This window comes from Mesoplodon densirostris, chromosome 16 (assembly GCF_025265405.1).
Source record: "Mesoplodon densirostris isolate mMesDen1 chromosome 16, mMesDen1 primary haplotype, whole genome shotgun sequence".
Taxonomy (NCBI): Eukaryota; Metazoa; Chordata; class Mammalia; order Artiodactyla; family Ziphiidae; genus Mesoplodon; species Mesoplodon densirostris.
The window spans coordinates 43189533-43207692 of NC_082676.1; the positions used below are offsets into that span (position 1 = coordinate 43189533).

Here is an 18160-nt window from a genome sequence, read left to right on the forward strand (position 1 = left end):
GAAGTTTCATTAGGTCCCATTTATTTTTGTTTTTATTTCCATTTTTCTAGGAGGTGGGTAAAAAAGGATCTTGCTATGATTTATGTCAAAGAGTGTTCTTCCTATGTTTTCCTCTAAGAGTTTGATAGTTTCTGGCCTTACATTTAGATCTTTAATCCATTTTGAGCTTATTTTAGTGTATAGTGTTAGGGAGTGTTCTAATCTCATACTTTTACATGTACCTGTCCAGTTTTCCCAACACCACTTATTGAAGAGGCTGTTCTTTCTCCACTGTACATTCCTGCCTCCTTTATCAAAGATAAGTTGACCATATGTGCGTGGGTTTATCTCTGGACTTTCTATCCTGTTCCGTTGATCTATATTTCTGTTTTTGTGCCAGTACCATACTGTCTTGATTACTGTAGCTTTGTAGTATAGTCTGAAGTCAGGGAGCCTGATTTCTCCAGCTCCGTTTTTCGTTCTCAAGATTGCTTTGGCTCTTCAGGGTCGTTTGTGTTTCCATACAAATTGTGAATTTTTTTTATTCTAGTTATGTGAAAAATGCCAGTGGTAGTTTGATAGGGATTGCATTGAATTTGTAGATTGCTTTGGGTAGTAGAGTTCACAATGTTGATTCTTCTAATCTGAGAACATGGTCTGTCTCTCCATCTATTTGTATAATCTTGAATTTCTTTCATCAGTGTCTTATAATTTTCTGCATATGGTTTTTTTGTCTCCTTAGGTAGGTTTATTGCTAGATATTTTATTCTTTTTGTTGCAATGGTAAATGGGAGTGTTTTCTTGATTTCACTTTCAGATTTTTCATCATTAGTGTACAGGAATGCCAGAGATTTCTGTGCATTAATTTTGTATCCTGCTACTTTACCAAATTCATTGATTAGCTCTAGTGGTTTTCTGGTAGCATCTTTAGGATTCTCTATGTATAGTATCATGTCATCTGCAAACAGTGACAGCTTTACTTCTTCTTTTCCGATTTGGATTCCTTTTATTTCCTTTTCTTCTCTGACTGCAGTGGTTAAAACTTCCAAAACTATGTTGAATAAGAGTGGTGAGAGTGGGCAACCTTCTCTTGTTCCTGATCTTAGTGGAAATGCTTTGTTTTTCACCATTGAGGACGATGTTGGCTGTGGGTTTGTCATATATGGCCTTTGTTACGTTGAGGAAAGTTCCCTCTATGCCTACTTTCTGCAGGGTTTTTATCATAAATGGGTGTTGAATTTTGTCGAAAGCTTTCTCTGCATCTATTGAGATGATCATATGGTTTTTCTCCTTCAATTTGTTAATATGGAGTATCACATTGATTGATTTGCGTATATTGATGAATCCTTGCATTCCTGGAATAAACCCCACTTGATCATGGTGTATGATCCTTTTAATGTGCTGTTGGATTCTGTTTGCTAGTATTTTGTTGAGGATTTTTGCATCTATGTTCATCAGTGATATTGGCCTGTAGTTTTCTTTCTTTGTGACATCCTTGTCTGGTTTTGGTATCAGGGTGATGGTGGCCTCGTAGAATGAGTTTGGGAGTGCTCCTCCCTCTGCTATATTTTGGAAGAGTTTGAGAAGGATAGGTGTTAGCTCTTCTCTAAATGTTTGATAGAATTCGCCTGTGAAGCCATCTGGTCCTGGGCTTTTGTTTGTTGGAAGATTTTTAATCACAGTTTCAATTTCAGTGCTTGTGATTGGTCTATTCATATTTTCTATTTCTTCCTGATTCAGTCTTGGCAGGTTGTGCATTTCTAAGAATTTGTCCATTTCTTCCAGGTTGTCCATTTTATTGGCATAGAGTTGCTTGTAGTAATCTCTCATGATCTTTTGTATTTCTGGAGTGTCAGATGTTACTTCTCATTTTTCATTTCTAATTCTATTGATTTGAGTCTTCTCCCTTTTTTTCTTCATGAGTCTGGCTAATGGTTTATCAATTTTGTTTATCTTCTCAAAGAACCAGCTTTTAGTTTTATTGATCTTTGCTATCATTTCCTTCATTTCTTTTTCATTTATTTCTGATCTGATCTTTATGATTTCTTTCCTTCTGCTAACTTTGGGGTTTTTTTGTTCTTCTTTCTCTAATTGCTTTAGGTGCAAGGTTAGGTTGTTTATTCAAGATGTTTCCTGTTTTTTAAGGTAGGATTGTATTGCTATAAACTTCCCTCTTAGAACTGCTTTTGCTGCATCCCATAGGTTTTGGGTCGTCGTGTCTCCATTGTCACTTGTTTCTAGGTATTTTTTGTTTGGTTTTATTTTGTTTTGTGATACACGGGCCTCTCACTGTTGTGGCCTCTCCCATTGCAGAGCCCGGACTCTGGATGCGCAGGCTCAGCGGCCATGGCTCACAGGCCCAGCCACTCCGCGACATGTGGGATCTTACTGGACCGGGGCACGAACCCGTGTCCCCTGCATCGGCAGGCAGACTCTCAACCACTGTGCCACCAGGGAAGCCCCTCTAGGTATTTTTTGATTTCCACTTTGATTTCTTCATTGATCACTTCGTTATTAAGTAGTGTATTGTTTAGCCTCCATGTGTTTGTATTTTTTACAGATCTTTTCCTGTAATTGATATCTAGTCTCATAGCGTTGTAGTCGGAAAAGATACTTGATACAATTTCAATTTTCTTCAATTTACCAAGGCTTGATTTGTGACCCAAGATATGATCTATCCTGGAGAATGTTCCATAAGCACTTGAGAAAAATGTGTATTCTGTTGTTTTTGGATGGAATGTCCTATAAATATCAACTAAGTCCATCTTGTTTAATGTATCATTTAAAGCTTGTGTTTCCTTATTTATTTTCATTTTGGATAATCTGTCCATTGGTGAAAGTGGGGTGTTAAAGTCCCCTACTATGAGTGTGTTACTGTCGATTTCCCCTTTTATGGCTGCTAGTATTTGCCTTATGTATTGAGGTGCTCCTAAGTTGGGTGCATAAAAATTTACAATTGTTATATCTTCTTCTTGGATTGATCCCTTGATCATTATGTAGTGTCCTTCTTTGTCTCTTCTAATAGTCTTTATTTTAAAGTCTATTTTGTCTGATATGAGAATTGCTACTCCAGATTTTTTGGTTTTCATTTGTATGGAATATCTTTTTCCATCCCCTCACTTTCAGTCTGTATGTGTCTCTAGGTCTGAAGTGGGTCTCTTGTAGACAGCATATATATGGGTCTTGTTTTTGTATCCATTCAGTCAGTCTGTGTCTTTTCCTGGGAGCATTTAGTCCATTTACATTTAAGGTAATTATCGATATGTATGTTCCTATTCCCATTTCCTTAATTGTTTTGGGTTTGTTATTGTAGGTCTTTTCCTTCTCTTGTGCTTCTTGCCTAGAGAAGATCCTTTAGCATTTGTTGTAAAGCTGGTTTGGTGGTGCTGAACTCTCTCAGCTTTTGCTTGTCTGTAAAGGTTTTAATTTCTCCATCAAATCTGAATGAGATCCTTGCTGGGTAGAGTAATCTTGGTTGTAGGTTTTTCTCCTTCATCACTTTAAATATGTCCTGCCAGTCCCTTCTGGCTTTCAGAGTTTCTGCTGAAAGATCAGCTATTAACCTGATGGGGATTCCCTTGTGTGTTATTTGTTGTTTTTCCCTTGCTGTTTTTAATATGTTTTCTTTGTATTTAATTTTTGACAGTTTGATTAATATGTGTCTTGATGTGTTTCCCCTTGGATTTATCCTGTATGGGACTCTGTGTGCTTCCTGGACTTGATTAACTATTTCGTTTCCCATATTAGGGGAGTTTTCAACTATAATCTCTTCAAATATTTTCTCAGTCCCTTTCTTTTTCTCTTCTTCTTCTGGAACTCCTATAATTCGAATGTTGGTGCATTTAATGTTGTCCCAGAGGTCTCTGAGACTGTCCTCAGTTCTTTTCATTCTTTTTTCTTTATTCTGCTCTGCAGTAGTTATTTTCACTATTTTATCTTCCAGGTCACTTATCCGTTCTTCTACCTCAGTTATTCTGCTATTGATCCCTTCTAGAGTATTTTTCATTTCATTTATTGTGTTGTTCATCGTTGCTTGTTTCATCTTTAGTTCTTCTAGGTCCTTATTAAATGTTTCTTGCATTTTCTCTTTTTCCAAGATTTTGTATCATCTTTTCTATCATTATTCTGAATTCTTTTTCAGGTAGACTGCCTATTTCTTCTTCATTTGTTAGGTCTGGTGGGTTTTTGTCTTGCTCCTTCATCTACTGTGTGTTTTTCTGTGTTCTCATTTAGCTTATCTTACTGTGTTTGGGGTCTCCTTTTTGCAGGCTGCAGGTTCATAGTTCCCATTGTTTGGGGTGTCTGCCCCCTGTGGCTAAGTTTGGTTCATAGGGTTAGTAGGCTTCCTGGTGGAGGGGACTAGTGCCTGTGTTCTGGTGGCTGAGGCTGGATCTTGTCTTTCTGGTGGGCAGGACCACGTCTGGTGGTGTGTTTTGGGGTGTCTGTGAACTTATGATTTTAGGCAGCCTCTCTGCTAATGGGTGGGGTTGTGATCCTGTCTTGCTAGTTGTTTGGCATAGGGTGTCCAGCACTGTAGCTTGCTGGTCATTGAGTGAAGCTGGGTGTTGGTGTTGAGATGGAGATTTGGGGGAGATTTTTGCCATTTGATATTATGTGGAGGTGGGAGGTCTCTTGTGGACCAGTGTCCTGAAGTTGTCTCTCCCACCTCAGAGGCACAGCACTGACTCCTGGCTGCAGCACCAAGAGCCTTTCATCCACATGGCTCAGAATAAAAGGGAGAAAGAAGGAAGGAAGGAAAGAAAGAAAGAAAGAAAGAAAGAAGGAAGAAACAGGGAGAGAGAAAGAAAGAGAGGGAGAGAGAAAGAAAGAGAGGGAAGGAAGAAGGAAGGAAGAAGGAAGGAAGGAAGAAAGAAGGAAGGAAGAAGGAAGGAAAGAAGAAGAAAGAATTAAAGAAGGAAGGAAGGAAAGAAAAAGGAAAGAAAGAAGGAAGAAGGAAAGAAGGAAGAAGAAAGAAAGAAAGAAGAAAGAAAGAGGATAAAAGAAAATAAAATAAAGTAATAAAAAATAAAATAGTTATTAAAATCAAAAATAATTATTAAGAAAAAAATTTTTAAGTAAAAACAAAAAATGGACGGATAGAACCCTAGGACAAATGGTGAAAGCAAAGCTATACAGACAAAAATCTCACACAGAAGCATACACATACACACTCACAAAAAGAGGAAAAGGGGAAAAAATAATAAATCTTGCTCTCAAAGTCCATCTCTTCAATTTGGGATGATTCATTGTCTCTTCATGTATTCCATAGATGCAGGGTACATCAAGTTGATTGTGGAGATTTAATCCGCTGCTTCTGCTTCTGAGGCTGCTGGGAGAGATTTCCCTTTCTCTTCTTTTTTCACACAGCTCCCGGGACTCAGCTTTGGATTTGGTCCCACCTCTGCATGTAGGTCACCGGAGGGCATCTATTCTTCGCTCAGACAAGACGGGGTTAAAGGAGCCGCTGATTCGGGGGCTCTGGCTCACTCAGGCCGGGGGAGGGAGGAGTAGGGATGCAGGGCAAGCCTGCGGCGGCAGAGGCCAGCGTGAGGTTGCACTAGCCTGAGGCTCGCCGTGCGTTCTCCCAGGGAAGTTGTCCCTGGATCTCGGGACCCTGGCAGTGGCGGGCTGCACAGGCTCCCTGGAAGGGAGGTGTGGAGAGTGACCTATGCTCGCACATGGGCTTCTTGGTGGTGGCAGCAGCAGCCTTAGTGTCTCATGCCCGTCTCTGGGGTCCGTGCTGGAGCTCCTCTAAGCAGTGCTCTTAATCCCCTCTCCTCGCGCACCAGGAAACAAAGAGGGAAGAAAAAGTCTCTTGCCTCTTCCACAGGTCCAGACTTTTTCCAGGCGGATTCTTTTTGTTTGGTTTTGAATTTTATTTTTTTTTAAATTATTTTTACATTTTAAATTTTATTTTTTTATACAGCAGGTTCTTATCAGTTATCTATTTTATACGTATTAGTGTATATATGTCAATCCCAATCTTCCAGTTCATCCCACCACCACCACCACCCCCGGCTTTCCCCGCTTGGTGTCCATACATTTGTTCTCTACATCTGTGTCTCTATTTCTTCTTGCAAACCAGTTCATCTGTAACATTTTTCCACGTTCCACATATATGCATTAATATACGATATTTGTTTTTCTCTTTCTGACTTACTTCACTCTGTATGACAGTCTAGGTCCATCCATGTCTCTACAAATGACACAATTTTGTTCCTTTTTATGACTGAGTAATATTCCATTGTATATATGTACCACATCTCCTTTATCCATTCATCTGTCGATGGTCATTTAGGTTGCTTCCATGACCTGGCTATTGCAAATAGTGCTGCAACGGACATTGGGGTGCATGTGTCTTTTTGAATGATGGTTTTCTCTGGGTATAGGCCCAGTAGTGGGATTGCTGGGTCATATGGTAATTCTATGTTTACTTCTTCAAGGAACCTCCGTACTGTTCTCCATAGTGGCTGTATCAATTTACATTCCCACCAACAGTGCAGGAGGGTTCCCTTTTCTCCACACCTTCTCCAGCATTTATTGTTTCTATATTTTTTGGATGATGGCCATTCTGACTGGTGTGAGGTGATACCTCATTGTGGTTGTGATTTGCATTTCTCTAATGATCAGTGATGTTGAGCTGCTTTTCATGTGTTTGTTGGCCATCCGTATGTCTTCTTTGGAGAAATGTCTATTGAGGTCTTCTGCCCATTTTTGGATTGGGTTGTTTGTTTTTTTAATATTGAGCTGCATGAGCTGTTTATAGATTTTGGAGATTAATCCCTTGTCCATTGATTTATTTGCAAATATTTTCTCCCATTCTGAGGGTTGTCTTCTCATCATCTTGTTTGTAGTTTCCTTTGCTTTGCAAAAGCTTTTAAGTTTCATTAGGCCCCATTTGTTTATTTTTGTTTTTATTTCCATTACTCTAGGAGGTGGATCAAAAAAGTTCTTGCTGTGATTTATGTCAAAGAGTGTTCTTCCGGGCTTCCCTGGTGGCACAGTGGTTGAGAGTCCGCCTGCCAATGCAGGGGACACGGGTTCGTTCCAGGGTCTGGGAAGATCCCACATGCCGTGGAGCGGCTGGGCCTGTGAGCCATGGCCGTTGAGCCTGCGCGTCTGGAGCCTATGCTCCGCAACGGGAGAGGCCACAGCAGTGAGAGGCCCGCGTACCGCCAAAAAAAAAAAAAAAAAAAAAGAGTGTTCTTCCTATGTTTTCCTCTAAGAGTTTTATAGTGTTCAGTCTTACATTTAGGTCTCTAATCCATTTTGAGCTTATTTTTGTGTATGGTGTTAGGGAGTGTTCTAATTTCATTCTTTTACATGTAGCTGTGCAGTTTTCCCAGAACCACTTACTGAAGAGACTGTCTTTTCTCCATTGTATATCCTTGCCTCCTTTGTCATAGATTAGTTGACCATAGGTGTGTGGGTTTATCTCTGGGCTTTCTATCCTGTTCCATTGATCTATATTTCTGTTTTTGTGCCAGTACCATATTGTCTTGATTACTGTAGCTTTGTAGTATAGTCTGAAGTGAGGGAGTCTGATTCCTCCAGCTCATTTTTTTCCCTCAAGACTGCTTTGGCTATTCAGGGTCTTTTGTGTCTCCATACAAATTTTAAGATTTTTTGTTCTAGTTCTGTAAAAAAAAAAAAAATGCCACTGGTAATTTGATAGGGATTGCATTGAGTCTGTAGATTGCTTTGGGTAGTATAGTCATTTTCACAATACTAATTCTTCCAATCCAAGAATTCTATCTCTCCATCTGTTTGTGTCATCTTTGATTTCTTTCATCAGTGTCTTATAGTTTTCTGAGTACAGGTCTTTTGGCAGGAGGATTCTGAACCACTGCACCACCAGCAAAGCCCTCTTCAAATGTTTTTTTCTATTTCTTTTTTTAGCTCCTCTTTTTCTGTAACTACCATTTCCCTATGTTGGTACGCTTGATGTTGCCCACAGGTCCTGAGACTCTGTTCATTTTTCTTCAATCATTTTTTTCTCTCGAATCTTCAGGATTGGGTAATTTTTATAATCTATGTTCAAGTTCACTGACTCTTTCTTCTACCACCTCAAGCCTATTGGTAAGATCATCTAGTAAATATTTCATTTAAAGTTATTGCACTTTTGAACTCTAGAATTTCCCCTTGGTTCTTTGCTATATCTTTTTGTTTGTGTTGAGATTCCCTGCTCTTTAGTTGTAGATATATTTTGCTTTAATCCTTTTCATAATTTCCTTTAATTCTCTAAGCATATTTATAAAAGCTGCTTTGAAGCCTTTGCTTCTATATCTGTATATAACTGAATCATTTTGCTGTACACCAGAAACTAACACAGCATTGTAAATCAACTATTCCTCAATTTAAAAAAATTTAAGTGTTAATTTCTCTGTTTACTGAGTTCTGTCTCATGGTATGAATGTACCACATGCCATAGACTGAATTTTTGTTGCCCCCAAATTCATATGTTGAAACATAATTTCCAGTGTGATGGTATCTAGAGGGTTGGACCTTTGGTTATGAAGGCTGAACACTCAGGAATGGGATTAATGCCCTTATAAAAGAAACTCCAGAGTAGGAAGCAGGTTCTCATCAGACATCAAATCTGCTGGAGTCTGGATCTTGGACTTCCCACTCTTGAATTGTGAGAAATAAATTTCTGTTGTTTGTAAGACACCTAGTCTGTGGTAATTTGTTATAGCATCCCAAACAGATTAAGACATACAATTTGTTTAACCATTCACCCATTGAAGAACATGTGGGGTCATTTCCAGATTTTGGTTATTATGAATAAAGCTACTATGAACATTCATGTACAAGTGTTTGTGTGAACATACATTTCCATTTCTCTGGGATAGATGCCCAGAAGTACAATTTCTGGGTTGTATGGTAGTTACATGTTTAGTTTTATAAGAAATTCCACAGTTTTCCAGAGTAGGTGTACCATTTTACATTCTCACTAGCAATGTATAACTCAGTTTCTCTGTGTTCTCACTAGAATTTGATGTTGTCACTTTTTTTTAATTTTAGCAATTCTGATAGGTGTGTAGTGATATCTTATTGTGCTTTTAATTTTCATTTCCCCAATGGCTAAAGATGTTGAACATCTTTCTATGTGCTTATGTGAAATCTGTAAATCCTCTTCAGTGAAATGTCTGTTCATGTGTTTTGCTCATTTTCTAATTGGATTATTCCGTGAGTTTTTTGGGGGGTTTTTGTTTCTTAGTTTGTTTTCAGTTTTGAGTGTTCTTTAGATATTCTAGAGGTAGTCCTTTGTTGGATATATGGTTTGCAAATATTTTCTCCAACCCTGTAGCCTTGTCTTTTCTTCCTCTCAACTGTCTTTCACAGAGCAAGAATTTTACATTTTGATGAGGTCCAATTTGTCAATTTTTCCTTTTATGGATTCTGGTGACCCTAAAGGGTGCTTTAGGGTGCTTCTGGTGACCCTAAAGGTACTCTCCTATGTTTTTTTTAAATTAATTATTTATTTAGTTATTTATTTATGGCTGCATTGGGTCTTCGTTGCTGTGTGCAGGCTTGCTCTAGTTGCAGCAAGCGGGGGCTACTCATCATTGTGGTGTGCAGGCTTCTCATTGTGGTGGCTTCTCTTGTTGCGGATCACGGGCTCTAGGTGTGCGGGCTTCAGTAGTTGTGGAACATGGGCTTCAGTAGTTATGGCTCGGGGGCTCTAGAGCTCAGGCTCAGAAGTTGTGGTGCACGGGCTTAGTTGCTCCACGGCATGTGGGATCATCCTGGACCAGGGCTCGAAACCATGTCTCCTGCATTTTCAGACATATTCTTAACCACTGTGCCACCAGGGAAGCCTTCTCCTATGTTTTCTTCTAATCTTTTATAGTTTTATGTTTTACATGATCCATTTTGAGTTAATTTTTGCATAACGTATGGGACTTAGGTCAAAGTACAATTTTTTTTCTATGAATGTCCAGTTGCTTCAGCACCATTTTTTTTTTTTTTTTGCGGTATGCGGGCCTCTCACTGTTGTGGCCTCCCCCGTTGCGGAGCACAGGCTCCGGACGCGCAGGCTCCGGACGCGCAGGCTCAGCGGCCATGGCTCACGGGCCCAGCCGCTCCGCGGCATATGGGATCCTCCCAGACCGGGGCACGAACCCGTATCCCCTGCATCGGCAGGCGGACTCTCAACCACTTGCGCCACCAGGGAGGCCCTCAGCACCATTTTTGAAAGGACTATTCTTCCTTCACTGAATTGCTTTCACACCTGTGTCAAAATTCCAATGGGCAGACTCCCCCAGCCAGCCCAACAAGAAGTGCCAGTAGGGATTGGTTCAAGATGGCAGAGTAGAAGGACGTGCCCTCACTCCCTCTTGGGAGAGCACCAGAATCACAACTAACTGCTGAACAATCATTTATAGGAAGACACTGGAACTCACCAAAAAAGATACCCCACATCCAAAGAAAAATAAGCAATGAGATGCTTAGGAGGGGTGCAATCACAATAAAATCAAATCCCATAATGGCTGGGTGGGTGACTCACAAACTGGAGAACACTTATACCACCGAAGTCCACCCACTGGAGTGGAGGTTCTGAGCTCCAAGTCAGGGTTCCCAACCTGGGGATCCGGCAACAGGAGGAGGAATTCCTGGAGATTCAGAGGTTGAAGGCTAGCAGGATTTGATTGCAGGACTTTGACAGGACTGGGGAAAACAGAGACTCCACTCTTGGAAGGCACACACAAAGTAGTGTGCGCATCGGGACCCAGGGGAAGGAGCAGTGACCCCATAGGAGACTGAACCAGACCTACCTGCTAGTGTTGGAGGGTCTCCTGTAGAGGCAGGGGGTGGCTGTGGCTCACCGTGGGGACAAGGACACTGGCAGCAGAAATTCTAGGAAGTACTCCTTGGTGTGAGCTGTCCCAGAGTCTGTCATTAGCCCCACCAAAGAGCTGGGTAGGCTCCAGTGCTGGGTCGCCTCAGGCCAAACAACCAATAGGGAGAGAACCCAGCCCCACCCATCAGCAGTCAAGCAGATTAAAGCTTTACTGAGCTCTGCCCACCAGAGCAACACCCAGCTCTACTCACCACCAGTCCCTCCCATCAGGAAGCTTGCACAAGGCTCTAAGATAGCCTCATCCAGCAGAGGGCAGAAGAAGAAGCAAGAACTACAATTCTGCAGCCTGTGGAAGGAAAACTACATTCACAGAAAGACAGACAAAATGAAAAGGCGGAGGACTTTGTACCAGGTGAAGGAACAAGATAAAACCCTAGAAAAACAACTAAAGGAAGTGGAGATAGGCAACCTTCCCGAAAAAGAATTCAGAATAATGATAGTGAAGATGATCCAGGACCTTGGAAAAACAATGGAGGCAAAGATCGAGAAGATGCAAGAAATGTTTAACAAAGACCTAGAAGAATTAAAGAACAAACAAACAGGGCTTCCCTGGTGGCGCAGTGGTTGAGAGTCCGCCTGCCGATGCGGGGGACACGGGTTCGTGCCCCGGTCCCGGAAGATCCCACATGCCGCGGAGCGGCTGGGCCCGCGAGCCATGGCCGCGGAGCCTGTGTGTCCGGAGCCTGTGCTCCGCAGCGGGAGAGGCCACAGCAGTGAGAGGCCCGCGTACAGCAAAAAAAAAAAAAAAAAAAAAAAAAAAGAACAAACAAACAGAGATGAACAATACAATAACTGAAATTAAAGCTACACGAGAAGGAATCAATAGCAGAATAACTGAGGCAGAAGAATGGATAAGTGACCTGAAAGACAGAATGGTGGAATTCACTGCCACGGAACAGAATAAAGAAAAAAGAAAGAAAAGAAATGAAGAGGGCCTAAGAGACCTCTGGGACAACATTAAATGCAACAACATTCATATTATAGGGGTCCCAGAAGGAGAAGAGAGAGAGAAAGGACACGAGAAAATATTTGAAGAGATTATATTTGAAAACTTCCCTAACATGGGAAAGGAAAGAGCCACCCAAGTCCAGGAAGTGCAGAGAGTCCCATACAGGATAAACCTAAGAAGAGACATGCTGAGACACATAGTAAGCAAATTGACAAAAATTAAAGACAAAGAAAAAAATTGAAAGCAACAAGGGAAAGGTGACTAATAACATACAAGGGAACTCCCATAAGGCTAACAGTTGATTTCTCAGCAGAAACTACAAGCCAAAAGGGAGTGGCATGACATATTTAAAGTGATGAAAGGGAAGAACCTACAACCAAGATTACTCTACCCAACAAGGATCTCATTCAGATTCAATGGAGAAATCAAAATCTTTACAACCAAGCAAAAGCTAAGAGAATTCAGCACCACCAAACCACCTCTACAACAAATGATAAAGGAACTTCTCTAAGTGGGAAGCACAAGAGAAGAAAAGGACCTACAAAAACAAACCCAAAACAATTAAGAAAATGGTAATAGGAACATACATACCGATAATTACCTTAAACGTGAATGGATTAAATGTTCCAACCAAAAGACACAGGCTTGCTGAATGGATACAAAAACAAGACCCATATATATGCTGTCTACAAGAGACCCACTTCAGACCTAGGGACACATACAGACTGAAGGTGAAGGGATGGAAAAAGATACTCCATGCACATGGAAATCAAAAGAAAGCTGGAGTAGCAATACTCATATCAGATAAAATAGACTTTACAATAAAGAATGTTACAAGAGACAAGGAAGGACACTACATAATGATCAAGGGATCAATCCAAGAAGAAGATATAACAATTATAAATAGATATGTACCCAACATAGGAGCATCTCAATCCATAAGGCAAATGCTAACAGATATAAATTAGGAAATCAACAGTAACACAATAATAGTGGGGGATTTTAACACCTCACTTACACCAATGGACAGATCATCCAAACAGAAAATTAATAAGGAAACACAAGCTTTAAATGACACAATAGACCAGATAGCTTTAATTGATATTTATAGGACATTCCATCCCAAAACAGCAGATTACACTTTCTTCTCAAGAGCGCAAGGAACATACTCCTGGGTAGATCATATCTTGGGTCACAAATCAAGCCTCAGTAAATTTAAGAAGATTGAAATCATATCAAGCATATTTTCAGACCACAACACTATGAGATTAGAAATCAGGGAAAAAAATGTAAAAAACACAAACACATGGAGGCTAAACAATATGTTACTAAATAACCAAGAGATCACTGAAGAAATCAAAGAGGAAATCAAAAAATACCTAGAGACAAATGACAATGAAAACACGATGATCCAAAACCTATGGGACGTAGCAAAAGCAGTTCTAAGAGGGAAGTTTATAGCAATACAGGCCTACCTCAAGAAATAAGAAAAATCTCAAATAAACAATCTAACCTTACACCTAAAGGAACTAGAGAAAGAAGAACAAACAAAACCAAAAGTTAGCAGAAAGAAAGAAATCATAAAGATCAGAGCAGAAATAAATGAAATAGAAACAAAGAACACTATAGCAAATATCAATAAAACTAAAATCTGGCTCTTTGAGAAGATAAACAAAATTGGTAAACCATTAGCCAGACTCATCAAGAAAAAGAGGGAGAGGACTCAAATCAATAAAATTACAAATGAAAAAGAGGTTACAACAGACACCACAGAAATACAAAGCATCCTAAGAGACTATTACAAGCAACTCTATGCCACTAAAATGGACAACCTGGAAGAAATGGACAAATTCTTAGAAAGGTATAACCTTCCAAGACAGAACCAGGAAGAAATAGAAAATATGAACAGACCAATCACAAGTAATGAAACTGAAACTGATTAAAAATCTTCCAACAAACAAAAGTCCGGGACCAGAAGGCTTCACAGGTGAATTCTATCAAACATTTAGAGAAGAGCTAACACCCATCCTTCTCAAACTCTTCCAAAAAATTGCAGAGGAAGAAACACTCCCAAACTCATTCTGTGAGGCCACCATCACCCTGATACCAAAACCAGACAAAGATACTACAAAAAAAAGAAAATTACAGACCAATATCACTGATGAATATAGATGCAAAAATCCTTAACAAAATACTAGCCAACAGAATCCAACAACACATTATAAGGATCATACACCATGATCAAGTAGGATTCATCCCAGGGATGCAAGGATTCTTCAATATATGCAAATCATTCAATGTGATACACCATATTAACAAATTGATCATATGATCATCTCAATATATGCAGAAAAGCTTTTGACAAAATTCAACACCCATTTATGATAAAAACTCTCCAGAAACTGTGCATAGAGGGAACCTATCTCAGCGTAATAAAGGCCATATATGACAAACCCACAGCAAACATCATTCTCAATGGTGAAAAACTGAAAGCATTTCCTCTAAGATCAGGAACAAGACAAGGATGTCCACTCTCACCACTATTATTCAACATAGTTTTGGAAGTCCTAGCCATGGCAATCAGAGAAGAAAAAGAAATAAAAGGAATACAAATTGGAAAAGAAGAAGTAAAACTGTCACTGTTTGCAGATGATATAATACTATACATAGAGAATCCTAAGGATGACACCAGAAAACTAGCACTAATCAATGAATTTGGTAAAGTTGCATGATACAAAATTAATGCACAGAAATCTCTTGTATTCCTATACACTAACAATGATCATAGAGAGAAATTGAGGAAACAATCTCATTCACCATTGCAACAAAAAGAATAAAATACCTAGGAATAAACCTACCTAGGGAGACAAAAGACCTGTATGCTGAAAACTGTAAGACACTGGTGAAATAAATTAAAGATGATACCAACAGATGGAGAGATATACCATGTTCTTGGATTGGAAGAATCAATATTGTGAAAATGACTATACTACCTAAAGCAATCTACAGATTCAATGAAATCCCTATCAAATTACCAGTGGCATTTTTTACAGAACTAGAAAAAAAAATCTTAAAATTTGTATGGAGACACAAAAGACCCCAAATAGCCAAAGCAGTCTTGAGGGAAAAAAATGAGCTGGAGGAGACGGGCCTCCCTGGTGGCGCAAGTGGTTGAGAGTCCGCCTGCCGATGCAGGGGATACGGGTTCGTGCCCGGGTCTGGGAGGATCCCATATGCCGCGGAGCGGCTGGGCCCGTGAGCCATGGCCGCTGAGCCTGCGCGTCCGGAGCCTGCGCGTCCGGAGCCTGTGCTCCGCAACGGGGGAGGCCACAACAGTGAGAGGCCCGCATACCGCAAAAAAAAAAAAAAAAAAAAAAAAATGAGCTGGAGGAATCAGACTCCCTCACTTCAGACTATACTACAGAGCTACAGTAGTCAAGACAATCAATATGGTACTGGCACAAAAACAGAAATACAGATCAATGGAACAGGATAGAAAGCCCAGAGATAAACCCACACAGCTATGGTCAACTAATCTATGACAAAGGAGACAAGGATATACAATGGAGAAAAGACAGTCTCTTCAGTAAGTGGTTCTGGGAAAACTGCACAGCTACATGTAAAAGAATGAAATTAGAACACTCCCTAACACCATACACAAAAATAAGCTCAAAATGGATTAGAGACCTAAATGTAAGACTGGACACTATAAAACTCTTAGAGGAAAACATAGGAAGAATGCTCTGACATAAATCACAGCAAGAACTTCTTTGATCCACCTCCTAGAGTAATGGAAATAAAAACAAAAATAAACAAATTGGACCTAATGAAACTTAAAAGCTTTTGCAAAGCAAAGGAAACTACAAACAAGATGAGAAGACCACCCTCAGAATGGGAGAAAATATTTGCAAATGAATAATCGGACAAAGGATTAATCTCCAAAATCTATAAACAGCTCATGCAGCTCAATATTATAAAAACAAACAACCCAATCCAAAAATGGGCAGAAGATCTCAATAGACATTTCTTCAAAGAAAATATACAGGTGGCCAACAAACACATGAAAAGTGGCTCAACATCACTGATCATTAGAGAAATGCAAATCACAACCACAATGAGGTATCACCTCACACCAGTCAGAATGGCCATCATCCAAAAATCTAGAAACAATAAATGCTGGAGAAGGTGTGGAGAAAAGGGAATCCTCCTGCACTGTTGGTGGGAATGTAAATTGATACAGCCACTATGGAGAACAGTACGGAGGTTCCTTGAAGAAGTAAACATAGAATTACCATATGACCCAGCAATCCCACTACTGGGCCTATACCCAGAGAAAGCCATCATTCAAAAAGACACATGCACCCCAATGTCCGTTGCAGCACTATTTGCAATAACCAGGTCATGGAAGCAACCTAAATGACCATCGACAGATGAATGGATAAAGGAGATGTGGTATATATATACAATGGAATATTACTCAGCCATAAAAAGGAACAAAATTGGGTCATTTGTAGAGACGTGGATGGACCTAGAGACTGTCATACAGAGTGAAGTAAGTCAGAAAGAGAAAAACAAATATCGTATATTTATGCGTATATGTGGAACCTAGAAAAATGGTACAGATGAACCGGTTTGCAGGGCAGAAATAGAGACACAGATGTAGATAACAAATGTATTGACACCAAGGGAGGAAAGCGGTGGAGGGAGGTGGTGGTGCTGTGATGAATTGGGAGATTGGGATTGACATATATACACTAATACGTATAAAATGGATAACTACTAAGAACCTGCTGTGTAAAAAATAAATAAAATTCAAAAAATAAAGAAATGGACAGGAATGATATAAATTGCAAAATTTTACTGAAAAAACGAAGAAAGAACCTGCTGTATAAAAATAAAATAAAATAAAATTCAGAAATTCAAAAAAAATAAATTGTAAGCATTTTCCTAGCTTATTAAAACTCCTAATAACCTTAACTAAATGGCTATAAATGACTTACCATGTGTCTTTGCCATGACTTTTTTTTTTTTTTTTTTTTTTTTTTTGCTGTACGCGGGCCTCTCACTGCTGTGGCCTCTCCCGTTGCGGAGCACAGGCTCCGGACACACAGGCTCCGCGGCCATGGCTCGCGGGCCCAGCCGCTCCGCGGCATGTGGGATCTTCCGGGATCGGGGCACGAACCCGTGTCCCCTGCATCGGCAGGCGGACTCTCAACCACTGCGCCACCAGGGAAGCCCTGCCATGACTTTTTAACAATTGTTTTCATGTTTACTTATTAAATAGTTATTTTCCTCAAAAAAAAAGGAACAAAAAGCACCAGTAGCGCGGCCCTGATTCTTCTCAGGCTTGTGGGCGCTGCTCTGAGCAGTGTCACCCTTTATAGCAGAAAGCTGGCAGGCACTGTGGGGAAAAAACAAAACAAGAAGCAAGTGGAAGAGGTGCTAGAAGAAGCGGAAGAAGAATACTTGGTAGGAAAAGTTCTTGACCATCGAGTGGTAAAGGGCCAAGTGGAGTACCTCCTAAAGTGGAAGGGGTTCTCAGATGAGGACGACACATGGGAGCCAGAAGAAAACCTGGATTGCCCCGACCTCACTGCCGAGTTCCTGCAGTCACAGGAAACAGCACACGAGACAGACAAATCAGAGGGGGGCAAGCGCAAAGCTGATTCTGATTCGGAAGATAAGGGGGAGGAGAGCAAACCAAAGAAGAAAAAGAGTCAGAAAAGCCATGAGGCTTTGCCCAGGGTTTGGAACTGGAGTGGATTATTGGAGCTATAGACTCCAGTGGAGAACTCATATTCCTGAGGAAATGGAAAAACTGATGAGGCTGACCTGGGCCCTGCCAAGGAAGCCAATGTCAAGCGCCCACAGGTTGTCATATCCTCCTATGAGGAAAGGCTGACGTGGCATTCCTACCCCTTGGAGGATGATGACAAAAAAGATGACAAGAATTAACTCTCCTGAGTACCAGCCCTTGTCATGTCTGACCGTGGGGTTCGAGTGGGGAAAGGAGTTCTACTTGTCTTGACACCATAGAGGTGGCTTGAGAAGATGTCCTTTGAAGAGCCAGTATAGTTTCTGTGCCCTACAGCAGCCCAAGTGCTTTAAAGCTGTTCCATGCTGTACAGTTTGCACAGCCATCCCAGTGGAGGGGAAGGAGGGTCAGTGTTTCAAGACAACCCATTCTGAACTTTACTGAGAAAGGCAAAGGGCCTTCTACATAGGACAAAACTTGCAGGCTGGGATGTGGGAGAGCAAAAGATACTGTAGATCTTCAAAGAGCATCTCCACAACACACAGCCTTCTTCACAATAGTGTTAACTCTGCATTTTTACAGCATAGCATGTATGTAGTTTTTGGCTATTACT

At 40.5% G+C, this 18160-nt stretch overlaps 1 pseudogene; it reads left to right on the plus strand.

Moving 5' to 3' along the window:
* The window catches only part of LOC132476944 (chromobox protein homolog 1-like), a 38311-nt pseudogene extending 20564 nt beyond the window's left edge, over window positions 1-17747 (plus strand).
* Window positions 17748-18160: the final 413 nt, after the last annotated feature.